Source organism: Corvus brachyrhynchos, unplaced genomic scaffold (genome assembly GCF_000691975.1).
Source record: "Corvus brachyrhynchos isolate BGI_N302 unplaced genomic scaffold, ASM69197v1 scaffold481, whole genome shotgun sequence".
Lineage (NCBI taxonomy): Eukaryota > Metazoa > Chordata > Aves > Passeriformes > Corvidae > Corvus > Corvus brachyrhynchos.
This window is the reverse complement of record NW_008236261.1, coordinates 479,212-486,915: the sequence shown is the minus strand read 5'-3', so window position 1 is coordinate 486,915 and position 7,704 is coordinate 479,212. Positions and strand designations below refer to the sequence as shown.

The window sequence follows — 7,704 nt, the reverse complement described above, 5'->3', positions numbered from 1 at the left end:
AGCCCTGCCTCCCCTCCGACTGTTCTCGGATTCTCTTTGCTTTGCCCTTCGCTCTTTTGCTCTTTTTTCTCTGCCTTTAGCAGCCGCATCGCTGCTGGAAAAGTTTTGCTGTTGGGCACAGAGTGTGTGTGACAAGTGACAGCCCCGCCACCGCTCTGGGGAGCGCTTACGAGTGTGGGAGCGACAGCCCTCGTTCCACATGAACGGGAAACGTTTCCATACCACTCTTCGGTGATCCATCGGCAGCGGCTGCTGGCAGAGAAGGAAGAGCCACCAAAGTGAGGGGCAGCCCTCAGGCTGCTGGCTCCCTCCTGCTCCTCTCTGCTCATCTCCAGCTGCTCTCTCCCAAAGCAGGTTGCTCCCCTCCCACACAAGGCCACCGCTCCACAGACTTTGGGGAAAGATCTGTGCCCAGAGGAGCCCCAGGCAGGAGCTGGGGGCTGGGGTCTCCCCAGACACCTCCTATGCCAGTGGTGGTACATGCACACCTGAAGGGGAGAAAACATGCTCATCTCAGTGGTTAGCACTGAAGGTACAGGTTACAGCACAGGTTCCTCAGCAGGTCCCTGGGCTCTAGATTTATGGCCAGGTGAGGAGCGTAGCAAAGTGCAGCCTACCACTGTGTTTTGTTCCCAACGTCTCTGAACTGAGCCAAATGCTGCCTCCTTCACCTGAGTCAACTCCAGCGCAGCCCTGATGATGTCTGACCACTGTGGCCTCAGAGGAGCTGTTGGAACCCCTCAATTTTCTCACTGCATCCTGTTTCACCAGCTGAGCTCACTGTGATCCCACAGGATGGCTGGTGCTGGGTGTCCAGCTGCCCCCCAGCAGTACTGTCGGAGGCAGGAGCATCTCTGCACAGTCAGGCGAGGACTGCTGACTGCTCAGGCCACCACCATGCTACAAACCTGCTGTGGTTTAGGGATCCTGCTCTTGTCACAGCTGCCTTTGGGCTGGAGGAGTTGGCAGGACACTGCTCCAATGTGGTGAGCTGAGCACCACAGAAATACTGAATTCAAGGAGCTATTGAACGGGAAATTAAACCAAGCCAGTGGGTGGTTATCACGAGTGAGCTCTGACCTTTTACAAAGTGACTATGGTTCCTGTATGTTTTCAGGAAAGCATTTGCTGCTGATGGAACCAGGCAACCATTTTCTTTGATGCAAAGTTAAAGTGATGGTGGGTCTGCCAGACCTCTCCATCAGAGGAGTGGGAGAGCAGTACTGGGGTGGGAGAGCTGACCAGAGGGGTCAGAGCAGAGCAGCACCCATGCACCCCACAAGCTTGCTGTGCTGCTACCTGGCTCCTTCAGTGCCCACTGCTGCAGTGCTGGGTTATGGGAGCTCACTGACAGGCAGCAGATCTCACCTCTCTGTCCTCCCCCAGCAGTAGCCTGGGAATGAAAGGGGGATTTTTCATGCTGTGCTCAGCACAGTATTTGACTGTGCTTCTGTCCCACTATCAAATGCTTTATGTATCCCACTGCCAGTAATGCCAAACACCGTAATTCCTGTTTTCTTCTCCTAACAAAATATCATGCTTCGGTTTCCTGACCGTGCCCCCCAGCGCAGCCTTCCCAGGTAAGCTGCTCTCTCCATCTCCATTTATTTACAGGCCAGACAAACTCTACTCCTTCTCTGACTCCATTCCCTTACCCTCTGCACCTCTTGAAACCTCCATACCCTGATATCTCCAGTCATTACTGCTATTTCTAACTTCTAACTGCTTCCCTCTTGCCTTTTCATACTTTTTTCCCCAGCCCATGAATGCAATCATCTATTTTTGCCATCAGCTGCTGCTCTCTGAGGGCTGCAGTCCTGCTGGGGTAGTTTTGGGGAGATGTGGTTTTGAGCACCAAGCACCTTTCCCTGCAGCATTGAGGTGCTTTCAAAACTACCTTAAAAATGGCTTCAACATGAGCAAGGTTTGGCAGGTCTGCAGCGATTTGAAAGCAATCACATTCAAATCTGGAAGGAGGAAGCTTGGCTGAAATAGCCCCCAAGTTACCTATTTCTGAGGACCTCAGCAGTACAATAACCTCTTTGAGGGATTCCAGGGCCAGATCCATGAAAACTCTCTTTCAGTGAATGAGAACCTGATGACATTCTCATTTCTGGGCTGAATATTTTGAACTGATGCATTATGCACCAGACTGAAAGAATCCTTCTTGAGGGAATAAAACTGTTCTTTTAGAAAGCAGAGGGAAGGATTCCTGTTCTAGGAAGAGGTAAGGTGAACACTTTCAAATCCAATTCTCCAAATAAAAGATTGCAGCCAAGTAGGAGACACGAATAACCAACTGCCTGATGAGAAGCATGCAGAATACCTGCTTGTATTTGCTTTCATTTATCTCCTAAGCATTCTGGCCCCTTCTGCTGTCTGTAAACTACATCTAATAGAGCAGTCAGAAATATAAATCCATTGTTTTATGGCTTTCTGCTGTAGAAGGGGCTTTTTCTATTCTTCGGTAGTGAAATCTTGTTTTTGCTTTCATTCTTTTGCTACCTGTAACAGGGTTCTACTGTTTCCTCTCCTCTTGAGGTTTCTGCATTATTGCTGGTGAACATTAGTACATTTATCTAGTCCCTTCCATAAGGGAGCAGCCTTGCAGATGATGTAGTCAGTGTTTGTCCTTGTCAGAGCAGGGACTGTGTTCACAAGCCCAATTTCCATCAGTTGTATTCCCTGCATCCCAGTAGCCTGTGACTGTTGCTATAGAGGAACTGTGGTTGGTAAAATCTGTGATAAATCCCAGTAAGAAGTTCACTTTCAGCTGTTGAGGCATAGTCCACCACAGACATCTTCTAGGACATCTTTCCATTTGAGCCCAGGTGGTGAGAAAGATCTAGACACTTCCTGTCACAGGACCAAGGGGCTAGTGACATGGTGAAGGGGTGAAGCAGCTGCTGCTGTGTCTGTGATGGAGAAAGCTGACAACAGTGCTGTGTTTTGGGCTCAGTTAGAGGAACAGCTGTGCTCACACCCTGGGCTCGTGCTGATCTCCAAAACCTGAGTGGGAGTGCTGATTTGGAGGTCTTAAGTTCCTCAAGTTACAGAGACCAGCTTGAAACAAGTGTCATGTGGGAAGTGTATGTTTCTCAATTTTTCATTCTCTTTGGGAAACATCTGGGTTCCTTTAAAGCCAGAAAGCAGAGGGATGCTACAGGCATGGTGTAGGTGTTCTGGAGGTGAGTGTGATGCTGAATATTTTGGTTTTTTGAAAGATCCAACAAATCATCATCCAGGATGGAGGATGAAAGAGCATCCTGACAATACATTAACACCTCAGATATCAAAGAAGTGCATGCTAATGTCTGAAGTGTCCTATGGCATTTATCCCACATCCCTGTCCTGTGCTTTTGGAGATGAAAGTGGTTCTGCTTGCAGACATTAGTACAAGCTGTCTTACATCTCTGGGAGGTCCTGTTCATTTGCTCCATATATTTGTCTTCATGTGCATATGCTTATTCTTCCTCCATTCTATAAGATTATCTGCTTCCCTCATGGCACGGCACTGCCAAACCTTCTTAGGTCTGTGAAGCAGCAGGAACTGCTAAGAGACAAAACTGTCTCTAATCTAGAATTTCAGAGGCAGGACCTATCTTTAGTTTTACAGGTAATAAGTGACCAGTGTTGATGTTGGGATGCTGACTGAAAAAGCATCTTCAACATGTGTCCTTGGCTGCTACTGCCTAGCAGAGTGTTTATGTCTCAAGTGAAATGTTTATTCCTGTTTTGAAGAGGGAACTAACAACAAAACCAGAGCAGTGTGATGGGTACTGTGCGTATGGGAAGACAGATCTATCAGGCAGGTTGTCTTATCTTCTTTAGATAAGAAAGTATCTTGAAGTCATATTGGCCTGTTAATAAGATGTTGGAGGAAAGGGAAGCAACATCACAAGGTATCAACCATGTGTAGATAAGACCCAAACTATGATAAAATATCTGAGGAGAACTTTGAATTTTTTTTTAAAAAACACCATCTCTTAAACATTAAAGAAAATTATAGACTATTCACATGATGGACACCTATTTTCTTAAATAAATATGAACCCATGATTTCTCCATGTTGCCCAAGTCCTCTGTGTCTGTCTGCAAGAGCTCATAGTAACCCAGTATGTTAATTTGGCATTACAGGCTTAAAAGACAAGTGAACAAGCCATTTCCCATGCTTGTTTCTTATATATTATTAACTTAATTTCCAAAACAGTGGTTTCCAAGCTCCAGATCAAATTTGTTGTGACTCAGTTTTTGCCTAGCTCTACTTAGAGCAGTCGATGTTCATGACAGTGCTGGGGGAGTGTTACAGACTGTGCTGAGGATGAGCAGTCATACCCCGGTTATCATTTATAAAGTTGAGATTTCTTTAGGTCTTTGCTTGAAACTTGGGAGCAGCCTCATTTCTCAGTTAGATAATAAATCTATTACAAGCTTCAAGCTTGAAAGAGGACAGGAGCAGTAAATAAGAGAATTTAAATCTTAGTAATGAAGATACCACCAATGGTGTTTGGCGCTCGCTACAGTTTGGCTGAGTCCCCTGGATTTTACAGTCTAAGCATTTAGTCAATACTTGGACCATTAAATGTCATCAAAACCTGGTGGGATCTGTTATGAGGAATCATTTTTTATGTGGAGCAGCCATGTTGCTGGCTGCTCTACAACTTGGAATTTGAGTTCTTTGTATTAAATGTTAACTAGAATCAATTTTCCTATCACTTGGCTTTTCTGTGCATGTTTTTGCTACCAACTTAGCAAAGATCCTCACTGTACTAAGAGCTGAAGTAAATGACAATGAACTCATGCATTGTGGAAGGGTTTCTTAATTAATGGGACTCACAGATGTCTCAGTCTGAAGGTACCCAAGCAGCAGCCTCTGGCTGTGGTTTAGTTCTTTGGAACAGGGTGCCTGGAGTGGCTTTGGTAATAGCTGGGCCACATTCTTTAATCATAATGACAATCAGGATCGTGTTATTTTTGGCCTTCCTCTGCCTTTTAAAATTTTTATTTATTTAAACAGTGATATAGGAAATATGTTTGCTCAAAACTAGGTATTACCAAGTTGTTTCTCTTTTCCAAACCTCTCATCCAAATCTGTGGTATGGGCATTGTTATTTTGTACATTTACTGTGTACATGGCTTTTATTTAGCTCTCCTTGCTAGTGTTTTGTGGTTTTTTATATAGAATACTTCTGAAAAGCAATTAATTGAGATGGCTTACTGGAAAAAACTGTTTGGATTTTGTCCCCTGCTCTCCTAAACAAAATTTAATAGGAAACTCTTGGATTGGGCTTCTGGATATAATATTCCCCTCTTTGGCAATCCTGCTAATCATCACTGACAGGTATTTCTTTCAGAAAGATTGCTTTGCATAGATAGAACCTGGCAGAGGGTTTGCCTGTGAAGAGAAGTGGAACAATAGGAAGTCAGTTGTTTGGGGTTTTAATAGCTTTTTTTTCCCCCTCTCTGTCTGCGTTACAGCTGATGGTCTCAGCAGTGCGTGTCTCCTGGTGGAGTCAGGCTGCTAGGGACAGGGGCTGGGAATTCATGGGTGCTCACACTCACTTAAGATCTGACAAGTAGCTGGTTGCAGGCCTGGCCTGGACCCTCTTCCAATCTCCTCTCTGGTAGGTGAGAAGAGACCAGACTGTATGAGCTTAACTGGGGAAAGGGTCAGAGAAATGAGAAGGCTTTCCTGAGAGATGTCATACAGTGGCAGAGGTCTCCAGTCCCCTCCATGAGCCCATGCTCCTGTCCTACTGTAGAAACCAGTCACCCCTAAATAGGCATGAATGCATTGGAAAAGATAAGCATCAAGGCAAGGTCAATACTTGCCTGGCCCAAGTCCTTGCAAGTTAGGAAATGATCTATGAAGTGATGTATCAGTACCTGTTCACCCTTCCTTTGCTCACTGATGGGCACCATGCTCTGACCACAAGGCTGCACTGCTGCCTTTGTGCAGGCACAGAAACCAAGTCACTTCCATTAATGGGTGCTTTGCACACAGTGTCCAAATTACTCCGGCTGCACACCCAGCTACTTCATTGGGTAGTACTGGTTTGGGGTAGGACAGGTGACCCGGCAGTGCAGAATTAGGAGGTGGGTTGAGGCTGTGGTGTGTTGTAATTTGGTTAAAAACAAGTTGTGTACCTAAGAGAGTATGGAAACATCTGGCATAAAGCAGGTTAGTTCCATGCTTGTTTGCAGGACCAGGTTTATGCTGGCCATATCAAGTGCTCACCGGTCCTCCTTGTGTTGGTGTGAGCTCAAAGGACTCAGCCAATACCCATGAGCATCATACTCCACATTGTCCAGGAAAGTCTGTGAACCCTTTACTGTGCTCTGGTTTATTCTGAGTTGTAATTTCAATGTGAATTGGACTTGGTTTGCTTGAGCACCATGAAGTCATGCCTGCTTGGGATCTGTCTTTGGTTTAGGTAGGGACAGTGCACTTCAGGGCTTCTTTTTCCTTCCATGGATGGAAGATGGTAAGCATTTAATCTGATACTTCTCTTGTCTTCTCTGTGATGAAGATTTTTTTCTGCTCCCATTAACAATTTTGGTGGAATGGGGAATGTGCTTTGAAGGTATGAACAAACTATCCCTGCAATACCTGTTTTGGTAGGAATTTTAGCTTGCTGGCCCACATGAAAAACTAGAGGAGTTGGCTTGGGCATATGCAGATAGCCTTCAAGGAAACCTGAGAATGTGGCCAAGGCAGCTGTGTGAGAGGGGCAGTGAAGCTGGAGAGCTTTCTCTGCAGGGGTTTCAGACGCCCAGAATGGTGAACATCTGAGGCCAGTCCTAGGTACGCAGAGAGGCCTATATAGCCGCCTCTCTGTGCTTGGTGGCTGGAGGGTTTTGCAGACCTTTTGTCTGTAGTTGGAGTGGATGGGAGGATTATCAGACCATAGACCTGAGTGCTCTCTATGCTTTTATCACATCAGACATCAGAAGGAATTGTAGATTTAAAGCTACAGCTTGGCTAAATGAACAAGAAAATAGATAACTGGCCCAGGAGAGGAAGAATGAGAAGTGTGGTTATCTTTTTCTTACCATTTGCAAGAGTGAAGTCATTTTAGTTCCTCTTTTATCATGTCCTGGAATACTGGAACGCGTTTGATACAATATAAAATGCATTCTTAATGCATTGAGAATAACTCAGGTGAATAACCAAAATCAAACATGTAAGTAAGAATCAGCTCGTATAGTTTGACTTGTTACAAGGCAGCATGGTGAAGATTCGGAGGTTCTATGGAAGTACCTGATAAGCAAACACCAGATTGGCTCCATAAAAATGTTTGGTTTCTTCTATAAACTGAGATCCTGTAGTAGTTTGGAACTTTCTTTGCAAGAAAATGGATGTGATATTGCCTTGGTTTTGAAAGACAGGTGTCTGCTAAGGAAGGCAGAAGCCTCCCTTGAAATGGCAGATATAACCCCTTTCCCTCCGAGTTATTATAATTTTGAAATCAAGGGCCTTTAGGCAAAGGTGTGGGAAATAGGAATAACAGTTCTTTAAAACCAGTCGAACAAAACAACAGTAACTATGGCAGTAACAGCAAACAATCACAAACCCAGTGCCAGCCTTCTCGGCTGTCAGGCCCTTTCCCCTTGGGTGCAGTTCCGCTCGCAGCCGGCAAGGGCGATGGTGGCTCCCGGTGAGCAGGGCAGGGGCGATGGTTCCCCCGTGGCTGCAGGGGGGGC

General features: G+C 45.5%; 1 protein-coding gene across 1 annotated transcript in view; it reads left to right on the top strand.

The window, feature by feature from the left end:
• Positions 1-7,704, top strand: part of LOC108449808 — a 204,395-nt gene that overhangs the window by 157,497 nt on the left and 39,194 nt on the right. The gene's annotated exons all lie outside the window — the stretch shown is intronic.